Genomic DNA, 23,259 nt, shown 5'->3' with positions numbered 1-23,259 from the left:
ATACTGATTTCATTGTCCCGTCCCACATGAGACTAGTGTATTTGTATAGGAAGGAAAAGGTGCATTCAACCATCATGATATTTTGTGTGCTGGCAGAATAAACGGATTTTTTTAAACATTCATGGGATCAACTGATTTCCCCAACCACACACGTTCTGCTCAGCTGTTCGGCTGGCATGTTACTTCACAGCCCTCTTAATATAGTTATTAGTTGTTCCCTTTACCATATGAGTAAGACAATTTGAGCAAAGATCCTAAGGTTAAAATAATTAGTAGTTCCAAAATCTGTGAATTCTGATGTTTGTCTTAAAATGTTATTAACTTAAATTTCTGCTGAAAGGATTTTGTTTTCAGCTTCCTCCAAAAAACTTCTTCCTTTATTTCAGAAAATTTACCCTTTGAAAGTTTGAATAGAAAAAAAAAAAAAAAGTTTTTCAGGTTAACAAAAATTGCTTCATGATGTAAGATAGAATACCTCAATTTGGTTTGTTAGGATTAACTAGGAAAGAAGTTTAGGATTTTCCCATAGACTAATTACATATATAGTTAAAAAGTACTTGAACCAAGTTAAATAAATTAAGGATGCCTAAAGTAGGCTAAATTTGCATTCTGATTATTTCCAGAAGGCTTTTAATCCCACAAAGTTTTTAAAAAATCTTTTTCGTGCTTAATGTAAGAATTACCTACCACCCCTTCCCCTCCCCTCCCTCCCGGTCTATCTAAAAGCATCAAGTATTTTTTTTTTCCTAAAAGGGATATACTATACAATTTAGCTATTCATTTATGCAAATGATGGTAAACAGAATTATAAAGACAGATAATAAACAGCAAATGAGGTTATTTTGTTTCACGCTTTATGTTGTCAGAGTTCTGAGCATGGTTTAGTGTTTTCTATTCATGACTTTATATTACCAAATTACTCCCTGATGGTGTCTCAGATGTGCTTTTGTCTGCAAATGAGAAGGAATAAAATACCAGGACATTAACGTTAAATTACAATCGTTAATGGCGTAAATACGAAAATAATTACTGCATCATACCATCAATTGTTATGTGTTCATTACTGAAGTTCTTGTAAAGCCTTCATTTTCTTGTTACAATTATTTTTTTCCTTTATTTTTGTCTGGCTATTTTATAGTCCTGACAGTACTTTAGCAACATTCAGCAGTTACACAAGCCATTTAATCCTGCTCAAAGCTTCATTTAAACTTAATTTTAGCTGCATTTTATTTGTGTATATATGCCTTTTACTTCTTTCTGACAGTGAAAAGGTACTTCTGCAGTAGGTACTGGAAAGACTTGTCAAAGGCGGTTATCTAAAACAAGCAATAAACTTGGGAGAAGGTGTCAGACTCACTTGAACACCGGTCGCTGAAATACCTTTATTAATCAAACTTACTGCGTCCCCATCCACTAAAATTTTAGTTCAGCAGCCCGCCCCGCTTCTCTCCTTAAAATGAACCTATTTTACAGCTAATCACGCGAGGTGGTTTTAAACCTCTGCTCTCTCCTTCCCCCTGACGGGTTCTGTCTCCTCCGCCCCACCTCGCCTTTCCTCCGCACCTCATCCCTCTGCTACCAACGCTGTCTCTCTAGCTAGCAGGAAAGGGGGCCCAGACACACCGCACCACACATACACCCCCCCCCCAGGAGCCTCGCCCTCGGAGGGTCGTCCGAGCGCACCCTTTGTCTGCTCCACTCCGTGACTGTCACCTTGCCCGTCACCCGCCAGCCTCAGGCGAGGAGTGGCAGGAAAACTCGCACCGCGGTCTCGAGCTGGAAGGGGGACAAGGGGCGCGGGGCGAGAGGGAGGAGGGTCCGGGGGCGGTCCAGCATCCCTGGCCGCTGCACGTGCGCGCGCGCGGTGGAGCACACACACGCACAGACACGCGCGCGAGCGCGCACGAGCACACACCCCCAAGAAGTCTTCTGTCACCTGTTCGCTTTCCAAACCAGCTCTAGCACCGGGTAAAACTTATCCGTTTCCCGTCTCCACCCCCACCTCTGGGAGTTCCAGTCCGAGGAGGCATCCTCACAATTTTCCAAACTATGTTCAAAAAGAAAAGTGTACACTGGGTACAATCAATATTATATATAATATGTGTTTATACCTCCGTCTTCCTCTCTTGCTCGCCCTTTCTGCACTCACACCAGCCTTGCCCTGCCTCTGAGCGCACCCCACAAGCCTCCCACCTTCGCCGGCAGTTCAGGCTTAGAGCCTCTGCCCTTCACTCGGGAAGGGTCTCTTCACGCGGGACCTCAGTTCCCAGAGACCCTCTGCCCGGCGCCAAGCCCTAGCACTGTCTCCACCTCGTGCCGTGTGCAGCCGGGCGCTGCCGGCTCCAGAGCACTAGCCGAACCTCCAAACTTTTTCTCGCCTTCCCTCCGGCCTCAAATCACGCGCATCCGGGGGGCGTCTAACGCCTGTGATCCCAGAGCCCGGGGGGACCCGCGAAGACCGCCGGCCGCGGTATCGAAGTGACCAGCCCTAGGGACCCTGCCAGACCCGACAGGGACGAGAAGGGAGCCAGCAGGTGCAACTTGCCAGCGGGCCCCGGGTTCACGCCCTGGGGGGCCGGGGGTCCGGCCTGGTGAGAACAAAGCTGGAGTCCACGGAGACCGTCGGACGGGAGGCGACGAGACAATAGCAATACGGGGAACTTAGAGTAGGACCGCTGGGTAAAGTTGTCTCCGAGTCCGGACGTCCCGGGCTGGCCGCAGGCACGCGCCTCAGACCCCGAGCCCCCAGCCCCGCCCCGGCGCGGAACAAGCAAACCCCCGGCTCCGCAGCGAGTCCCTGGATGCTCCGCAAACGCCCTGGGTGCCCAGACCCAGGCTCTGCGGGCCGGATGCTCCGGGGCTGAGCACTGCCGGGCAGGAAGACCCGCCAACGCGCTCTCCCGGCTTTACCTGTCGGCAAGCTGCCCGGAAGCCCGCGGCGCGCCGCCCGCTGGCCGTGCCCTCGGCCCCTGCCGCCGCCGCGGAGCGCAGACAGCGCGAGCCAGGCGCGCCGCGCCCCGCCCCCGGCTCCACGCTCCGCCCCGACCCCGCCCCCGGGCGCCGGGTCCCGCCCCGACCCAGACCCCGGGCGCCAGGCCCCGCCCCCAGCGCCAGGCTCCGCCCCCGACCACGCCCCTGGCGCCAGGCCCCGCCCCGGCTCTGGCCCCGCCCCTCCACGCCGGCAGACACCGGCACCGAGCCACGCGAGCCCAGCGCAGGTTTGCACGCGAGCAGTTGCGACCCCTGCGGCTGCTCTCCTCCTGCTGCCGAGCCTGCTGCCTCCACCGCCGCGTGGCCGCTGCTGCTGCTGCTGCTGTTGCATGCCTTAGGCCAGGACGCCCCGAATCGTCAAGGGGTACCCCCGACAAAGGGAATGATGGCAGATCACCCCTAGAACACGGTGGAAGGGCCACGCACGTGAAGAGCATCTGAGGAGCTTGCTGGAAATGCACATTTCTGAGCCTCACCCCAGATCTACTGAGGCAGAATCTCAGAGGACGAGGCCTGGCCTTGTTTGACCAGCGCTCGGTGATCCCAGGCCCTTAACGGTAGAGAAGCACTAAGAACTAAGGGGCTGCTCAGATGGAGGCCTAAGACCCCGGAGCCCACCCGTACGGAAGGTGGGCTTGTCAGTGTGTGCAAAGCCGTGGAGAGTACGTCGTCTGCACCCTGGATGCCATTCATCTTGCTTTATTGACTGAGAAGTCTTTAAAGATAAACCGAGGAGGGAGCACATTTACTTGGGATCTGACAGCTCTAATGAGCTCAAGGAAGAATTATGTAAACATTATTAAGTGTAATAAACACGTGTCGGCATCAGGCAATCTTCTCCCGAGAAGAGTTGGCAAAAGCCTGCCAGAGCCAACGTTTTATTCATAATGTCTTTTTAACTTTATGTTGCCTGTGTAATAGGCCTTTGGCTTTGCTGTTGCCCAGACGGAAAATCATTACCACAGTAATGGATGAGACAGTTCAAAAGGAGAGCCACTGGGACCCTGAGCACTTCCCTTCATGAGTGCCATGTATCAGAGATGGGAGACCATCCCCTACCCAAGTAGCCATTTTACCTAAACAGCTGTAGTCCAGTCTTTTTGTTTCCACTTCCCCAGACATTACTTGCCTCAAACTCTAAGCACCAAATGGAAGTCACCTCACTGTTTTATTGGAAGTGAGCACCTCCCACCCCTTTTCTGTTCTTTCCAGCCCCAGGTATCATTAAACTCTAGAGGAACTGGTGATTGTTTGCCAGAGGAGAATGTTAAGGGGCTGCCTCGGCGGCCACTGCTCCAGGAATTGAATCTGGCTTTGTGTTCTTATTTTAGGTAGATTCGGAATCTGGAAGTCTGGTCCTCAAGGAAGACTTGTCAGCGGTATCCAGAGCAAAGGGACCTTTAAGAGCCTTTTACTCTGCCCCCTTCATGTTCCTTTATCCCAAAACAACCAACCAAACAAAAGACAGCCTGTGCTCAGCACTAATAACATTACTATTTTAAGCAATGAAAGGGGAGTGCATTATTAAAAGAATTATTAATAAGCCATTAAAGAATCCAGGGCTTCCCTGCTGGATCAGTGGTAAAGAATCCTCTTGCCAATGCAGCAGTTGTGGGTTTGGTCCCTGGTCCAGGAAGATCCCACCTGCCCTGGAGCAACTAAGCCCGTATGCCACAATCACTGAGCTTGTGTTCTAGATCCCGGGAACCACAGCTATTGAGCCCATGTGCCGCATCTACTGACGCCCACGTGCCCGAGAGCCTGTGCTCCGCAACAAGAGAAGCCAATGAGAAGCCTGCTCACTGCGACAAAACAGTAGTTCTCACTTGCGACAGCTAGAGGAAAGCCCGTGCAGCAATGAAGACCCAGCACAGTCAAAAATGCATAAATCAACAATAGGATCCAAAACAGTTTCGCTTTCCCCCCGAAATTCCAAGAGTGCTGTGAGAGAAAGGATTAGAAATCTGGCATCACAGGGCTTGTTCTAGATGAGAGATGGGAGGAAAAAGGAAGAAAGGAGAGGGGAGGAAAAGAGGAGAGGGAGGGAGGGAAGGAACTTTGCTCCTCAGGCCTTAGAAACTAATGAAAAAGAAAATTGGAAAGAGAAGACAGGGTAAAGACGGGGGGGAACTTTAAGTCAGAATCTCCAGAGAAACAAATCCAGAAGGAGGTACATAAGATACAGAGACAGAGATACATATGAATGTACAGAATGACATGGATCTCAGGTACTGGTTCACACCATTCTGGAAGCTGAGAAGTGCCACCATCTCCTGTCTGCCAGCCAGTGGCCAAGGAGAGCTGGTGCTGTAGTTCAAAGGCCTGGGAGCTGGACCACTGCTGGTGTGGCTTCTACCCAGAGTCTGGAGGCCTGAGCACTAGGAGCGTGGGGTCAGGAAAATGCAGAAGTTCCAGCTCAAGCACTCAGGCAGAGAGAGGAAAAATTCTTCATTCTTCCACATTTTTATTCTACTCAGGCTCTCAAAGGACTGGCTGATTGCTACTCATGCTGCGGAGGGCCATCGACTTAACTCAGTCCTCCAATTCAAATGCTACCTTCTTCTAGAAACACAGACACACCCAGAAGTCATGTCTAATCAGAAATCTGGGCAACCAGTGAGCTGGTGAAGTTGACTCATGAAACTGTCACAAGGGCAACGATGGCAGAGCTCCATTCCTACCCAAGGCCACGTCAGGTTCCCAAAGAGCAGGCCCTGAGTGAGGAATTATGGGCCAGCGATTTATTAAGAAAGTGCTCCCAGTGGAAACGACTAAGGGAACTGGGGTGAGAAGGACAGGGAAGAGGAGAAAGGTCCATGGGTCCAGAAGTCCCATGGTGAGTTGGGCTTGGCCTCATCGTGCAGGGAAGCTCACTGCAGAACTTCCCTCAGTTCACTCAGGAAGCAAACTGAGTTAAGAAAACTGGACATTCATATTCCTTCGCTGGACACTGTACTGGTTAACAAAGTCTCAAGAGGAATAAACTCCTTGGCCCTTGGTTGGGCTCCATCAGCTTGAGGGCAGTCTTTCAAAGAGAAGTCAAGGGTGCTAGCTCTTGAAATCAATGGAACTCAGAACTTTGCAGGAGGCAGGATGTCCCACAAAAAACAGTAGGAAAGATTTGAGAGTGTCTGAGCTGAGCTCTGACTTTGTTTCAATATGTGAGTTTTCACCAGTCATGAGCTGAGTGGTTGAACCCCCCCATTCCCCACCAGAGGTCCACACTAAGAACAGGAGGCTCACTGGTGAGCCCCCATAGGGTGTACTATGGGGCTGGGTCGTGGGGACCTGGAGGCTGTGGAATCAGATCTGGGAGCTGAGCTGAGGGTGGCTTGGCAGTGTCCTCATGACAGTGTCACCTGGGAGGACAATGCATGATGACCAGCTTGCACTGGCCAGAGAAGCATGGCAACCCACACGAGGCAGTTACACAGCCAGAATCTGCCCTTCCTCCTCGCCTCTGCCCCTAAGAGCAGAGAAGGGAGCTTTGCCGTGAAAATGGAAGGAAAAGAGATATTCCTCAAACCAAACATTGATTCCCGTTGAATTCTGGATGCTGCTTTGAGAAAAGAAATAGGCACAAGCTACAGCCTCGCCCAATTAAGGCTCCTTTGGTCGCAAGACAGGCCTGGGATCAGAGAGAGAGAGAGCTCTGAATCGGAGAAGAAACTGGAAGTTGAAACTGGATGGGTTTCTAAGAAGTGAAAGTGAAGAACTGAACTGACCCAGAAGATCTGGTATCTGCCCAGAGTCTTATGAAGGGTTCTTCTTCCTGTTCAGAAGAGGGGTTTGACATATCCATATGGGGCCAGTGGTTTGAGAAAAATATAATAATTTCTTGTGTATGCTTCCATTTGTACAATAAACTGGTTATATTTGGAATTGTTTACACCTCCTGGCTGCCTCCTGTGATGTGTCCTCAAGTAACTTCCTCTACCTTAGGGGAGCCTCCACACCAGTGTTTATGGAGATGGCCATGGCCTGGCAAGGCTAGTGCACTGCCTGAGGACACATCCTGCCCTCTCACCACGTGCCCTGAAATGCTGGGAACATTAGCAGGGCGAGGCGCAAAGGAAAAGAGACAATAGAAGTACACATAGCTCAACACCATGTACGGGTCCAGTTCTTTTGCTTTCTCTTAAGGAAAATCACTAGTTAGAAATATGCAGAGGACGGTCTCCTCTCCTTTTCATTTTTCACTAAAATATCTGTATAAATACTTCAATTTATTTCAGTTGGAATATTTGGTTCTGGTTGTACGCCCTCGGGGAAACTGTTTGGAGTATCAAGTGGAAATTGATTTGGATGAGAATCTCATAGGCAAGAAGTTAGCTGAGAGCAACAAGAGGTGGCCCCTTCAGCTCACTCTGCTACAGCCGCCTAATCCCACCAAGCAGTTTTACCAGTCCCACCTCTAAAACTCCCACCAGTCCTCCAAAAATAGTCAGGGGGCCGGAAAAACCCCCAGCCGCCTGGCGGGGCTTTCTCACTCTAGCATGTGTGCGCACCTCGCACCGTCCTGTACTAAAGTGACCGTTGGCAGCCACTGGACTCATTCACTGCTCATAACTATTCCATGAAGACACACATCTAATTACAACAGACTGAATGATGGAAAAGACATGTACAGTAGAGCATCTTGTTCTATTAACCTGCAGCTGTCAATCAAAGACCCTCCCGGATTATCCAAGCGACCCTGCCTTAAAAGCTCTGCATCCCAGTCCTCCAGGGCCATTTGCCTCTCGTGGCATGGCCCACCTCTGTCTTGAGGTGTTCTCTCTGCTCTTTTTGTGTGCTCAGTCACTCAGTTGTGTCCAGTGACCTGTTCTTTTTTTCTTTCCTTATTGTTAATAAACTTCCTTGCAATGGGTAAGACCTTAGATCCTTCTTTGCATCCTTACCAAGAGCGGAGGCCCACAGGAGGAAGGGTCTCCAGACTCTCCTTCTGCTAACAAATGCCATTTTCTCCATCATGCAAATGGCAAGAGCCCACTGTGGATTTTCTCCGGTGTTTGGAATGCTCTGTGTAGTCCTAGCTAAAAAGTCCAGCTCAAGCTTTCTCTCCCTCCCCCCTTCCTCTCTTGAGCTCCCAGACCTGCCTTCTTGTCCAGCCCTATTCCCACTCCTCACTCGCTCTGTTTCCCACGTGGACCACGTCTCTAAGATGTGATGGTACACAGTACTTTCTGTGCTGTAACACAGCATGATAAATATGATTCATTAAACACAGCGCACATCAATATCAGGTCAGGGTAGAAAATACAGAGTATAATGAATGGTCTACAGTTTGAGATTCAAGAAAGTGCAGTGGTCCCATGGAGGTTTTTAGTGGCATCATCAATCACGGACCTAAAAGCGGAGTGTTGCGTGGTGTTACTAGAACACCATGGAGACAGGCTTTCTGCACCCCCTCCTTGGTCCCTCACTAACCCTCACCTGCTCAACTTAGCGATGCTAAGAGCAACCCACTACCTGTGAGTAACTTACAATTACCCTCCCCGCCATTGGTATAACCTTTTAGGGCATAGGTTAGTATCATCTTATTATCTAAATAAAGCTTTCCAAGAATAAATTAATAAGCTGCCAAAGTTTATTCATGGACAACAACCTTATACTCTGACATCTCAGAAGGGAGTTGAGTTACTAATCTCCCAAAGATTAGAATTATTTTGGAAAACATCACAAGATCTATTAACAGTTCACACTGCCCACTCGAAAAAAAAGATTTCTTTCCTGATAGTTCAAATTATTTCTTAAAGACACAATTTTTAGGGAACTAATAATAGTGGTTGGGAGGGCCTGTGAATTTTTTGAGAAAAATAAGGAATTATGAATAGTCAACTAGGTCTCTAACACAATCAACTTAAGGACATTTGTATGCATAAAGTTTCTTGCTGAATTTAGCGCCATTGAATAGTTTTTTAAGAGCAACCGTGAGCTGCCTGCAATACAAAAGAATTCACTTTTTTTTCAGTCTGCAAATGAGCAATATAAAATTCATTCCAAGAAATATTTGCTGAGTGCCTACTATGTGCAGTGCAATATGCCTGGTATTTTAAGGAGTTTAGAAATAAATCCTTCCCTCAAAAACTTACTGTATATTTTCCTTCTTATAAAATAGTATTAAAACAAAAAATTATGAAAGGAAAAGGAAGGCAATGCATGAACCCATTTTCCTAATAACAATCACCTTAGTTTAACTTTCACTTCATACCTATGCATACCAAAGTCTAACACCATCTTACATTCATGGGCCACAGTCACACTGTGACAGAGGATGAACTGGTTGGATGGCATCACCGACATGATAGACATGAGTCTGAGTAAGCTCTGGGAGTTGGTGATGGACAGGGAAGCCTGGCGTGCTGCAGTCCATGGGGTCGCAAAGAGTCAGACATGACTGAGTGAGTGAACTGAAATGAACTGAGTCACAGTGTAGGCAATTTTCTGTGGTACTGAACAATCTTCAATAATGGTTCAGTAGTTTAGAGTACAGCTTCTTCCAGTTGCCCTTTTTTTTTTTTTTGCCAAAATAGACAAGCTGACCCTAAAATTAATAGGAAAATGCAAAGGACCCAGAATAATTAACACAATTTAAACAAGAAAAGGAAAGTTAGGGGACTTATACTAAAACTTACTACAAATCTACAATAATTGAGAGTATGTAGTACTAGCAGAAAGATGTACATACATATTAATGGTTCAGAAAAAAAGAGTCCAGTAATTCATACATTCATGTTCAACTGATTTTTAACAAGAGTTCTAAGGCCATTCAATGGGGGAAAAAATAACTCTTTTTCAACAAATGATATTCTGACAACTAGATAGCCATATGCAAAAGAATGAAGTTGGAGTCCTACCACATTCTATACACAAAATTAACTCAAAATGGATCAAAGATTTAAATACCAGAGCAAAAGCTATAGATCTGTTAGAAGAAAATACAGAAGTAAATATTTTTGAACTTGGATTAGACAGTGGTTCCCTAAATATGACACTAAAAGCACAAGCGACAAAAGAATAAATAGATAAATTGGACTTTGTGAAAATGGAAGACTTTCAAGCATCCAAGAACAATACTGAAAATTTAAAAGACAAGCCATAGAATGGGGAAAATGTTTGCAAATAATGTATCTGATAAGGTCTTACATTAAGAAGATACAAATAACACTTACAACTCAATAGAAAAAAGAAAGAATCAAATTTAAAAATTGGCAAAAGATCTGAGAAGATATTTTTCCAAAGAAGATGGGCAAATACCCAATAGGCACATGAAAAGATGTTCAACATCATTAGTTATCAGAGAAATTCAAATTAAAACCACAATGAGATAGCACTTTACATCTACTAAAATAGGTATAATAATAAATTTTAAAAAGACAGACGATAGCAAGTGTTGGTGAGGCTATGGAAAAATTAGCATACTTTATACATTGCTGATGGTGATACGAAATGATTCAGCCACTGTGAAAAACAGTTTCAAAGTTTCTCAGACATTACTACTGAGTCATCAAAAGATCCAGCCATTTTATCCCTGGATATATATCCCTAGAGGATAGAAAACATATACTCACACAAATATGTATATGTGACTACTTGGGGAAGTATTATTCATACTAGTCAAAAAGTGGAAACATTATAAATGTCCATAAACTGAGGAGTAGAAAACAAAATATGGTCTTTCCATACAATAGAACAACATTCAGCCATAAAAAGAAATAAAGTCCTGCTGCACTGCATGCAGTATGTGTGTGTGTGTGTATATATATATATATATATACACACACACATATATATACAACATAAATGAACTTTCAAAACATTTTAAGTTAAAGAAAGAAGACACAAAGTGCTCATAGTGTAGCATATGAATGGCTCAGAATTGGCAAATCCCTGGAGACAGAAAGTACATTAGTGGTTCCCCGAGGCTAGTGGCAGCAGGGAATGAAGGGTGAGGGACTGCTAACAGATATGGGGACTTCTCTTTCCTTGTCTCTCTTCCCTTCCTTCCTTCCTTTCTTGTTTTTGACTTAAATTTTTTCTTTGAATTTGTTTTCCAGAAAAGCTTTGTAGGAAAGTAAAGAACCAAAAAAGTTACACACAAAAAGAGAAATGTCTAATATTCTACAATATAAATCCCAAACTCTGTTTTCTAGACTAAGAAATGAGACTGGAATTTTGCAGTAGATTTACCGATTGAGGATGGCCAGTTCTAAGCAGGTCGAAATTTCATTGAACTGGACAATTAGCTATACTTGGGCTGTTCTTTACTCAGTCTATATATTGTGGCCAATTCTTTGCTTGGTTTATTTTTTATTAAATTTTATTGTTCTTGATGAAGGTGAAAGAGGAGAGTGAAAAAGCTGGCTTAAAGCTCAACATTCAAAAATCGAAGATCATGGCATCCAGTCCCTTCACTTCATGGTAGATAGATGGGGGAGCAATGGAAACAGTGACAGACTATTTTCTTGCGCTTCAAAATCACTGCAAATGGTGATTGCAGCCATAAAATTAAAAGATGCTTGCTCCTTGGAAGAAAAGCTATGATAAACCTAGACAGCATATTAAAAAGCAGTGACATTACTTTGCCAACAAAGTCCATATAGTCAAAGCTTTAGTTTTGCCAGTAGTCATGTATGGATGTGAGAGTTGGACTATAAAGAAAGCTGAGTGCCAAAGAATTGATGATTGCTAACTGTGGTGTTGGAGAAGACTCTTGAGAGTCCCTTGGACAGCAAGGAGGTCAAACCAGTCCATCCTAAAGGAAATCAGTCCTGAATATTCATTGGAAGGAATGGTGCTGAAATTCCAATACTTCAGCCACCTGATGCAAAGAACTGACTCATTAGAAAAGATGCTGATTTTAGGAAAGACTGAAGACAGGAGGAGAAGGGGATGACAGAGGATGAGATGGTTAGATGGCATCACCAACTCGATGGACATGAGTTTGAGCAAGCTCCAGGATTTGGTGATGGACAGGGAAGCCTGGCGTGCTGCAATCCATGGCGTCACAAAGAGTTGGACACGACTGAGCAACTGAACTCAACTGAACTGATAGTTACTTTGCCATACTGTGTTAGTCTCTTGTTGTGCAACAAAGTGAATCAGTCACTCTTCCTCGGATTTCCTGCTCATTGAGGTCACCACAGAACACTGACCAGCACACACTCCCTGGGCTCAGTAGGCCCTCGTCAGCTGTCTATTTTATACATACTCATGTGCATTTGTCAGTCCCAATCTCCCAAATCATCCCACCCCCTTCCTCCCTTGGTAACCAAAAGTTGTTCTCTGTGTCTGTGACTCTGTTTCTGAACGCAAATATGTTCATCTGTACTGTTTCTCCAGATTCCACATATAACCAACATACGATATTTGCTTTTCTCTTTCTGATTATTTCACTCTGCATGACAATCTCTAGATCCATCCACGTCTCTGTAAATGGCACTGTTTCATTCTTTTTTATAGCTGAGAAATACACACACACACACACACACACACACATATATATATTCACTCCACATCTTCTTGATCCATTCTCTGTCGATGGATATTTAGGTTGCTTCCGTGTCCTGGCTATTGTAAATGATGTTATAGTAAATATCAGCGTGCATACATCCTTTCGAATTATTACTTTCCTTGATATGTGACTAGGATTGGGATTCCTGGGTCATATGGTAGCTCTATTTGTAGTTTTTCAAGAAAGCTCCATACTGTTCTCCATAGTGGCCGCATCAGTTTACATTCCCACCAATAGTGTAACAAGATTCCCTTTTCTCTATACCCTCTCCAGCATATATTATTTGTAAATTTTTGATGATGGCCATTATGACTGGCACAGGGTGATATTTCATTGTACTTTTGATTTGCATTTCTCTAATAATTAGTGATGCTGAGCATTTTTCATGTGTTTGTTGGCCATCTCTATGTCTTTGGAGAAATGTCTGTTTAGTTCTCCCATCCATTTTTTTGATTAGGTTGCTTTATTTTTTATATTGAGCTACACGAGCTGCTTGTATGTTTTGGAGATTAATCCCTTGTTGGTTGCTTCATTTGCAAATATTTTCTCCCATTATGAGAGCTGTCTTTTCATTTTGATTACAGTTTCCTTTGATCAAAACTGCATCAAAGTATAAAAACTGTGATGTTTTATTTTTCTTTCTATCTTCATTGCTGTAGGTGGTGAACTGAAAAAGATCTTGCTGTGATTTATGTCAGTGAGTATTCTGCCTATATTTTATAGGCAGAGTTTTATAGTATCCAGCCTTACATTTAGATCTTCAGTCCATTTTGAGTTTATTTTTGTGTATAGTGTTAGGGAGTGTTCCAATTGCACTTTTTTTACATATAACTGCCCAATTTTCCTAGCATCACTTTTTGAAGAGCCTGTCTGTTCTCCATTGAATATTCTTGCATCCTTTGTCATAGATTAGGTGACAATAGGTTCATGGGTGTATCTCTGGACTTTCAACCTGTTCTGTTGACCCATATTCCTGTTTTTGTGCCAGTACCATACCATTTTGATGGCTTTAGCTTTGCAGTCCAGTCTGAAGCCAGGGAGCCTGGTTCCTCCAGCTCCATTCTTTTTTCTCAAGATTGTTTTCCCTATTCGGGGTCTTTTGTGTTTCCATATAAAGTATAACATTTGGCTCTGTGCAAAATGCTGTTGGTAACTTTATATGGATTGCATTGAATCTGTATATTGCTTTGGGTAATGTAGTCACTTTCACAATATTGATTCTGTTCTTTCAATCCAAGGACATGGTATATCTCTCCCTTGTTAGTGTCATCACTGATTTCTTCAACAGTATCTTACAGTTGTCTGAGTATGTCTTTTGCCTCCTTCAGTAGATTTATTCCTAGGTATTTTTATTCTTTTTGATGCAACGGTAAGTGGGATTTCCTTAATCTCTCTTTCTGCTCTTTCCTTGTTAATGTATAGGAATACAAGAGATTTCTGTGTATCAACTTTGTATCCTGCAACTTTAGCAAATTCACTGATGACCTCTAGCAGTTTTCTGTAAGCATGTTTAGGATTTTCTATATACAGCCTTGTGTAATCAGCAAACAGTGACAGTTTTACTTCTTTTCCAATTTGAATATGTTTTATCTCTTTTTATTTTCTGATAGCATGGCTAGGACTTCCAAACCTATGCTGAATAAACATGGCAAAGTGGACATCTTTGTCTTGTTTCTGATCTTAGAGGAGATGCTTTCAGCTTTTCACCATTGAGCATGATGTTAGCTGTAGGATTGTTGTATATGGGCTCTATTATCTTGAGGTGTGTGTGTGTTAGTTGCTCAGTTGTGTCCAACTCTTTGCAACCCCATGGACTGTAGCCCACCAGGCTTCTCCATCCATGGGATTCTCCAGCAAGAACACTGGAGTGGGTTGTCATTCCCTTTTCCATTTATTGAAGTAGGTTGTTTTAAAATAGGCTATTAGAGCAGTTTTATGTTCACAGTGTAACTGAGCAAAGGCATGGAGGTTTCCCATATACTTTTGCCCCCATAGCCTCCCCCACTATCAAAATCCCCCACTAATGTGGTACATTTGTTACAACTGATGACCCTGAAGAGGTCATCATAATTAAGACCTCATAATTACCCAAGTCCATACTTAATGTTAGGGTTTACACTGGCTGCTGTACATTCAAGGGTTTGGACAAATGTATAATAATACATATTCACCAGTATAATAGGTTCACTGTCCTGAAAATCTTTGTGCTCCCTCCTGCCCCTGTAACCCTTGGAAACCATTGATCCTTTCATTGTCTCCACAGTTGTGCCTTTTCCAGAATGTCACAGAGTTAGGATCATACAATATGCAGCATTTTCAGATTGGTTTCTTTCACTTAGTAATATGCATTGAAGTTTCTTCCATGAATTTCTATGACTTGATCGCTCATTCTTTTAGCACTAAATGCTATTTTATTGTCTGAATGAGCCATGGACTATTTATCCATTCACCTACTGAGAGACATCTTGGTTGCTTCCAAGTTTTGGCAGTTACGAAAAATAACTGTGCTAAATGTCCCTGTGCAGGTTCTTGTGTGGACTAAATTTTCAACTTTTTTAGGTAAATACCAAGGAGCAGGGCTTCCCTGGTGGCTGTCGGTAAAGAATTCGCCTGCAACGTGGGAGATCTGGATTCCATCCCTGGTTGGGGAAGACCTCCTGGAGGAGGGCATGGCAACCCACTCCAGTATGCCTGGAGAATCCCCATGGACAGAGGAGCCTGGTGGGCTTCAGTCCATGAGGTCACAAACAGTTGGACATGACTGAACGACTAAGCACAGAACAGCACCAAGGAGCAAGATTGCTGGGTCATATCTTTCGAGTGTGCTTTGTTTTGTAAGAAACCTCCAAACTGTCTCCTACAGTGGCTGTATCGCCTTGTATTCCCTCCAGCAATAAATGAATGGTCTGTGTGCTCCACATCCTTGCCAGGATTTGGTATTGTCAATGTTTCAGACTTGGGGAATTCTAACAGGTGTGTAGAGGTATCCTATCATTGTATTAATTTGCATTTCCCTGATGCCATACAATGTGGAACATCTTTTCATATGCTCATTTGCCATCTGTATATCTTCTTTGGTGAGGTATCCGATCAGATCTTTTGCTCATTTTTAATTAGGTCTTTCATTTTCTTGTTATTGTGTTTTAAGTGTTCTTTGTATATCAGATGTGTCTCTTGAAAATGTTTCTTTTGGTCTGTGGCTTATCTGTTGATTCTCTGGAGTGTATTGTACAGAGCAAAGTTTTTCAGCATTTCTTTTTTGGGTGATGAAAATGTTCTTAAATTAGGTAGTGATGATAGTTGACATACAATATGTCACTTGCATGATGAGGTTTCTGTCTTGGGCTCTCTTTCTTTCTGTGCTGGAAGTATTTGCCTTGTCACGAGCAGCCTGTGATGAGGAGCTGAGGCCAGCCTACATGACCTGAGGACATTTGGGAAAGGCCTCTCTGGTCCCGGGCCTCTTGAGATCACTGTGGCTTTGGCTACAACCTGGACCAGAACCACTCATCTTCCCTGAATTCTTGACCCTCAGAAATGATAAGAGATAATAAATATTTGTTATTTTCAGCTGTTAAGTTTTGCAGTAATTCATTAATTTTGGAGCAATCCTGCAGTTGATAAATAATATAGTCCACTTATTGAACTAAGTTTGACCACTATGCTTAAGTTCATTTTTAAGTGACTTTAATACTCATTTCAAATCCTGATAAATATTTAAGAAAGATCTTTACAATGCAAAAATATCCTTAGAATCTGGTATTTCTCTAATTTGAAGAACAAGCTTCCTTGGTGGCTCAGACCTTAAAGAATCTGTCTGTAATTCAGGAGACTCAGGTTCAATCCCTGAGTGGGAAGATCCCTTGGAAAAGGAAGTGGCAACCCCCTCCAGTATTCTTGCCTGGAGAATTCCATGATCAGAGGAGCCTGGAGGCCTTCAGTCCATGGGGTCACAAAAAGTCAGACATGACTGAGCAACTAACACTTTCACTTTTCAAGAATATATAGAATTATGAAGATTTTATATTCATTATATTAGTAATTGTTCTTATACATTATTATTTGTTATATCTGTCTCTATTTGCATTGGAGATAGCTTACAGCAGAATGCATAGAGATAAATAGACAAAGAATTACTGTTAAAATAGAAATATAATATCAAAATTAGGTGAAAGCAGAGAAAGATAATATTGTTGTGGTTATTAAGCCACAAAGTTAGTTTAAAGATTTTGACAGGACCTAAAGGGAGAGGTCCCTATAAGCTGACTAAAGCATACACTTTCTACGCAATATTAGTTTGGTGCAAAAGTAACTGTGGTTTTTGCATTGTTGAAATTTGCTGTTTGATATTGGAATACATTCCAAATATATGTGGTTAGGTTATACATCATTTTAATGCACATTTCCCACTTTATGGGTTTTTTTGCTAATGATTTATTACTTGCTGTTTATTTTCTATTTGTTTTAGACTATGGAAATGATGTTAGACAAAAAGCAAATTCTTATTTTCTTATTTGAATTCAAAATGGGTTGAAAAGCAGTAGAGACAACTGCAACATCAACAATGCATTTGGCCCAGGAACAGCTAACGAATGTATAGTGCAGTGGTGGTTCAATAAGTTTTGCAAAGGAGACAAGAATCTTAAAGATGAGGAGCATAGTGGCCAGCCATTGGAAGGGGACAACGACCAATTGAGAGGATCACTGAAGCTGATCCTCTTACAACTACATGAGAAGATGCCAAAGAACTCAACATCAACTATTCTATGGACGTTCGGCATTTGAAGCAAATTGGAAAGGTGAACAAAGCTCAATAAGTGGGTGCCTCGTGAGCTGACTGCAAATCAAAAAATCGTCATGTTGAAGTGTCATCTTCTCTTATTTTACAAAATAATGAACCATTTTTCATTCATATTGTGATGATCAATGGAAAGTAGATTGTATATGGCAACTGGCAGTGACCAGCTCAGTGGATGGACTAAGAAGCTCCAAAGTACTTCCCAAAGCCAAACTTGCACCAAAAAAAAAAAAGTCCTGGTCACTGGTGGTCTACTGCCGGCCTGATCCATTACAGCTTTCTGAATCCTGGTGAAACCATTCCATCTGAGAAGTATGCTCAGCTAATCAATGAGATGCACCGAAAACCGCAATGCCTACAGTCGCCATTGGTCAGCAGAAGAGGTCTAGTTCTTCTCTGTGACGACTCCCAACCACAGATTGCATAATCAATGCTTCAAAAGTTGAATGAATTGAGTTTCAAAATTGTGCCTCATCCGCCATATTCACCTGACCTCTTGCCAACCAATTACCACTTCTTCAAGCATCTCAACAACTTTCTGCAGGGAAAACACTTCCACAATCAGCAGGAGGCAGAAAATGCTTTCCAGGAATTCGTCAAATCCCAAAGCACAGGTTTTTATGCTACAAGAATAAACCAACTTACTTCTTGTTGGCAAAAATGTGTTGATTGTAATGGTTCCTATTTTGATTAATAAAAATGTGTTTGAGCCTAGTTATAATGATTTAAAATGCATGGTCCCAAACCATAATTATGTTTGCAGCAACCTAATACAAATATTTTCCTGGTACTAAGCTCTAAAAGCAACTTATCTCTGGGTTCTTAGCAAGGAAATAGTAAATATTTAGTAGACTGTGTTTTTCATATTAGCTTTATAGATAATAAAGAAACAATTTTTCCTTACTGTCCTTATATTAACTATCAGTGAAAACTGAGGGCATAATATTGATTTGGGACTAGCCTTTTTCTTTTTGCTTTATAGGATGTTAAACAAGCAGTGAAATAATTAGACTTGCTGATTAAATAGCAGTTTCATTGTTACTTTTTTATTTTTATCATTGTACTGTAGTTATGAAGGAGATTATTTTTAGGAAATACCTGCTGTGTATTTCGGGATAGAGGAGGATTAAGTGTGTACCTTACTCTCTCAAATGTTTATATGTGTATGCGTGAATGTGTGTGCATGCATATGTGTTTATAAAATGATAAAGCAAAAATAGTGAAATATTAAATGTTGGAGAATCTGAGTATATATAGGAAATTTTATGTAAATCTAAAATTATTTCTTCATGATTACAAAATCAGGAAAATCCTTTTCAGGCATTTTTTTTTTCCCAGCAAATTTCACGGGGGTGATAACATTTATTACCTGTCTGACAGCATCTTTTTGTTGACCTTTACCACGAATAATAGTCTAACCAGGAATAAATGCGATTAGTAATGACGAGTGTTTCCCCTAAAAAGTATGTAGGTGTTTCCTAAATCCATTTTAGCATTTGGATTTTGATATAAGCTGATTGTGTTTCCTCTTTGAGTGATATGGTATCTACATACTGGTGATTTAATTCTTGAAATTAAAGTGATACATTAGGAAATGTTTGATTACAGGCCATTTTCAGTAATGAGTTGATTACTACTCTAAGAGTGCTTTCATCCAAGGCTCAAAACTTGCAGGGAAAATTTCTATTTTTCAATGTGTAGCAGACAACATTCATAATTCTTCTCCCTATCTAACAGAATCTTGATTTTATTCATCTGTCTGCATGCCTTCCTGCAACTGTGTTTAAGGAAAGTAAGAGGGTAAATAGAATTGGTCTAAGTCCATCATGGGGGCCCTTTACCTACTTTGGGAGCATGGTTATAGGAAGCAATTCAGTCAGTGAGTCAAGAGAAAAAGTCTATGTGTGTGTATGTGTGTGGGCACATGCAAAAGTTCTCTACTAATAAAAAGAGGGATACACAGTTTGTTCTTTTTTGGTGGACCACCATCTTACATCAATCAGACAGCATAATATGATGAAAAGTAGAGCGTGGAGTGATGAAAGAAATCCTGATGACACTGTTGGGTCTCTCAGTTATTTAAGTTAGAGCCATCTTATTTTAAGGCTTCTTGTTTTATAAGATAATTCAATTCCAATATTTTGAGTTGTTTTAGTCTACTTAGGCAAAAGTATTACATTTTCATGCTATTTTATCTGTTCTCTTTTTTGTTGTTGTTGTTTCTAATCTTTTATATAGAATCTTCTGGATATGTTTAAATTTTTTATTATGAACGATGACACATTTTCAGAAAATGACACAAAATGTGAAATGTAGAGTAAAATGAACTATTGTAAGGCAAACACTACTATAAATACTCCTCTGGTCAAGAAAGAAAACAGGAATGTGCAAGGTTCAATATAAAAAACCCTACAAACAACCTGATTGAAAAATGGACAGAGGACCTGAATAGATATTTTTATTATATTATTTCTGTTGTTTGAAGCATTGTGTGGCTTGTGGGATCTCAGTTCCCCCACCAAGGATTGAACCCTGGCCATGGCAGTGAAGTCTGGAATCCTAACCCCTAGGCCACCAGGGAACTCCCTGAATAGATGTATTTTAGAGGAGAAGTGCAGAATGCCAACAGGCATATGAAAAGATGGTCAACATCACTGAACAACAATAGAGAAATGGAAATTAATGCCATAATCATATATTACCTCACACCTCAGAAAGGCTTTTATGAAAAAGCAAGAAATAACAAGGGTCAGTGAGGATGTAGAGAAAGGGGAACCCTAGTCTATTGCACTGTTGGTGTTGTTCAGTTGCTAAGTAGTATCCGACTCTTTGCAACCCCATGAGCTGTGGCACGCCAGGCTTCTCTGTCCGTCACTATCTCCCTGAGTTTGCTCAGACTCATGTCCTTTGAGTCAGTGATGCCATCCAACTATCTCATCCTCTGTTGCCTCCTTCTCCTCTTTCCCTCAATTTTCCTCAGCATCAGGGTCTTTTCCAATGAGTCAGTTCTTCACACCAGGTGGCCAAAGTATTTTAGCTTCAGCTTCAGCATGTCCTTCCAATGGATATCCAGGATTGATTTCCTTTAGGATTGACTGGCTTGATATCCTTTCAATCCAACGGACTCTCAAGAGTCTTTTCCAACACCACAGTTCAAAAGCATCAATTTTTGGCACTCAGCCTTGTTTATGGTCCAACTCACATCCATACATGACTACTGGAAAAGCCATAGCTTTGACCACGTGGACTTTTGTCAGCAAAGTGATATCTCTGCTTTTTAATATGCTCTCTAGGTTTGCCATAGCTACTATGCTAAGGAGCAAGCATCTTTCAATTTCATGGCTGCAGTCACCATCTGCATTGATTGTGGAGTACAAGAAAATGAAATCTGACACTGTTTCCACATTTCCCCATCTAGTTGCCATGAAGTTATAGGAACGGATGCCATGATCTTAGATTTTTGAATGTTGAGTTTTAAGCCACCTTTTTCACTGTCCTCTTTCATCTTCATTAAGGCTCTTCAGTTCCTCTTCACGTTCTGCCATTAAAGGGGTATCATCTGCATATCTGAGGTTGTTGATATTTCTCTGGGCAATCTCGCTTCCAGCTTGTGATTCATCCAGCCCTGCATTTCACATGATGTACTCTGCATATAAGTTAAATAAGCAGAGTGACAATATACATCTCTGAAGTACTCCTTCTCCAATTTTGAGCCAATCCATTGTTTCATGTCCAGTTCTAACTATTGCTTCTTGTCCTGCATACAGATTTTTCAGGAGACAGTTACGTATACTGTTGGTGGGATGTAAATTGGTGCAGACACCATGGAAAAGAGTACTGGAGGTTCCTCAAAAAGTTAAAAATAGAACTACCATATGACCTAGCAATTCCACTTCTGGGTATTTATCCAAGGAAAATAAAAACACTAATTTAAAAAGGTGATCACCCTTACATTCATTGCATCATTGTTTACAAAAGCTAAGATATGGAAGCAACCTAAGTGTCCATTAACAGATGAATGGATAAAGAAATTCTGGTATATAGAGAATGGAATATTACTCAGCCTTGAAAATAAGAAAACCCTGCCATTTGCAAAAACACAGATCTAGAAGATAGGCTAAATGAAATGTCAGACAGAAAGAGACAAATTTCATATGGTTTCACTTACATTTGGAATTGAAACAGCAAAACAAATGAACAAGCAAAACAAAAGAGAAACAGACCTATAGACACAGAGAACAAATAGGTGGTTGCCAGAGGGGAGACTAGTAGAAGACTGGGCTAAACAGATGAAGAAGTAAGAGGTTCAAACTTTCAGTTATGAAACACATGAGTCACAGGGAGGTAATATACAGCCTAAGGAATATATGCAGTAATACTGCAGTAACTTTGTATGGTGACAGATGGTTACTAGACTTACCGTGGTGATCATGTCATGGGTTATTTGAGATCTAGTCACCATGCTGTATACCTGAAACGAATATAATATGCTACACCAACTATACTTCAATTAAAAAAAAAAAAAGAAAACATGGCCAGCTGCCCAGCCACCTGCACTCACCACTCTCCACTACAGCTCTTGTCCTCCCCTGGGCAATAGCCATTCCCCTGATTTTCACAGAAGTTGTTTTTTTGCTCTTCTCTACAATTTTTCCAGGGCTTTCCAGGTGGCTCAGTGGTAAAGAATCCATCTGCCAACGCAGGAGATGCAGGAGACGTGGGTTCGATCCCTCCCTGGATCAGGAAGACCCCCTGGAGATGAGGATGGAAATCCACTCCAGTATTCTTGCCTGGGAAGCCCCACGGACAGAGGCGCCTGGCGGGCAAAGAGTCAGACACGACTGAGGATGCATAATTATTTTTCTATTCACACATGCATTCTTAAACAATGCAGTTGATTTAAATCTTTTGAATTTTATATGATTATAAAGATGCATATATTATTTTAAGACTACTTTTTTCACTTCGTATCATGTTTGTGAGATTTATCCACATTATTTTGAATAGCTGTAATTAATTTCTTCATTTGTTTTCAGTATAGCATCCAATGTATACAAATAACACAATTGTCTTATCCATTATGCTGGCTAGTGGATTGTTCCTGAGTTTTACCTACTGCAGGCAATGCTGCTATGACTATTGTTACATAGCTATCCTGATGTTAATATCTCGCCACTTTTCCCAGGCTATGTACTTTAAGTGGATTTGCAAAGTTGTCAGGTAAACTATGTTACAGTTAATTTTGCTAGAAAAATGATCAATTACTTTTCATGTGATTATACCAATGTACACTCTCTGATGAAACACATGCGACTTTTCCGCTGCTTCACATCTTTGCCAACATCATGTACGATCAAACTGTAAAGAGTTTTTGCCAATTTGTTGGGCAGGCAATCATACCTTATTGTAGTTTCACTTTGCATTTTCCTGGTTATTTATGGGAATGTTTCAAACATGGAACTTTTCATCAGTTTATTGGTCTAATGTATTTCCCTGTTTGTTAAATGCCTATCTTAGTCTTTTCTATGTCTCACTGAGGCATTTATTAAAGGAAATTCTGATTTAAAAATCTTAACACTGACAACATAGAGCCTTTAAAAGGACTTGGTGGTGTTAAAATGAATATAACTCATCATTCCCAATGCACTTAAAAAGCATTTGTTGCAGACCTCGAGTCCCTTTAATGTCTCAGTGACAAACCGAGCCAATAATTAATTGTGAATACCGGGGGAGAATTGATACACTTACATTCATTACTGTGTCCACATCTGGAAGATGAATGGTGCAAAGCTCTTAGCAACAATCTGTAAAATATATTGTAAATACTTTCAAAATCTCTCCTAGGGGTGTTCTGACTGAAATTTTAGTTCAAATATCTGAGGTACCACATTCTGTCTCTTTGGTATTGGGTTAAATTTTTAGTAGACTCTTACTATATTATGGAAATAAAAAA

General features: G+C 41.9%; 1 protein-coding gene across 14 annotated transcripts in view; it reads right to left on the bottom strand.

The window, feature by feature from the left end:
- The window catches only part of RARB (retinoic acid receptor beta), a 1,227,259-nt gene that overhangs the window by 904,070 nt on the left and 299,930 nt on the right, over positions 1 to 23,259 (bottom strand). The window contains exons 4-5 of one of the 14 annotated variants that reach the window (XM_081521065.1): positions 23,055 to 23,110; positions 21,868 to 22,122 (exon numbers count right to left, since the gene is read on the bottom strand). The exons of 11 other annotated variants lie outside the window; for them this stretch is intronic. The gene's annotated coding sequence lies outside the window, so the exon portion shown is untranslated. Of the gene's footprint in view, positions 1 to 2,910; positions 3,050 to 21,867; positions 22,123 to 23,054; positions 23,111 to 23,259 lie in introns of those variants that run through there. 2 more of the 14 variants (XM_081521076.1, XM_081521075.1) reach the window with 2 other exon arrangements.

The sequence above is a fragment of the Giraffa tippelskirchi genome, chromosome 8 (assembly GCF_054371585.1).
Source record: "Giraffa tippelskirchi isolate mGirTip1 chromosome 8, T2T-mGirTip1v1.2.pri, whole genome shotgun sequence".
Classification (NCBI taxonomy): domain Eukaryota; kingdom Metazoa; phylum Chordata; class Mammalia; order Artiodactyla; family Giraffidae; genus Giraffa; species Giraffa tippelskirchi.
Note: the sequence above shows the minus strand (reverse complement) of the source record. Positions and strands in the feature narration are given on the sequence as shown.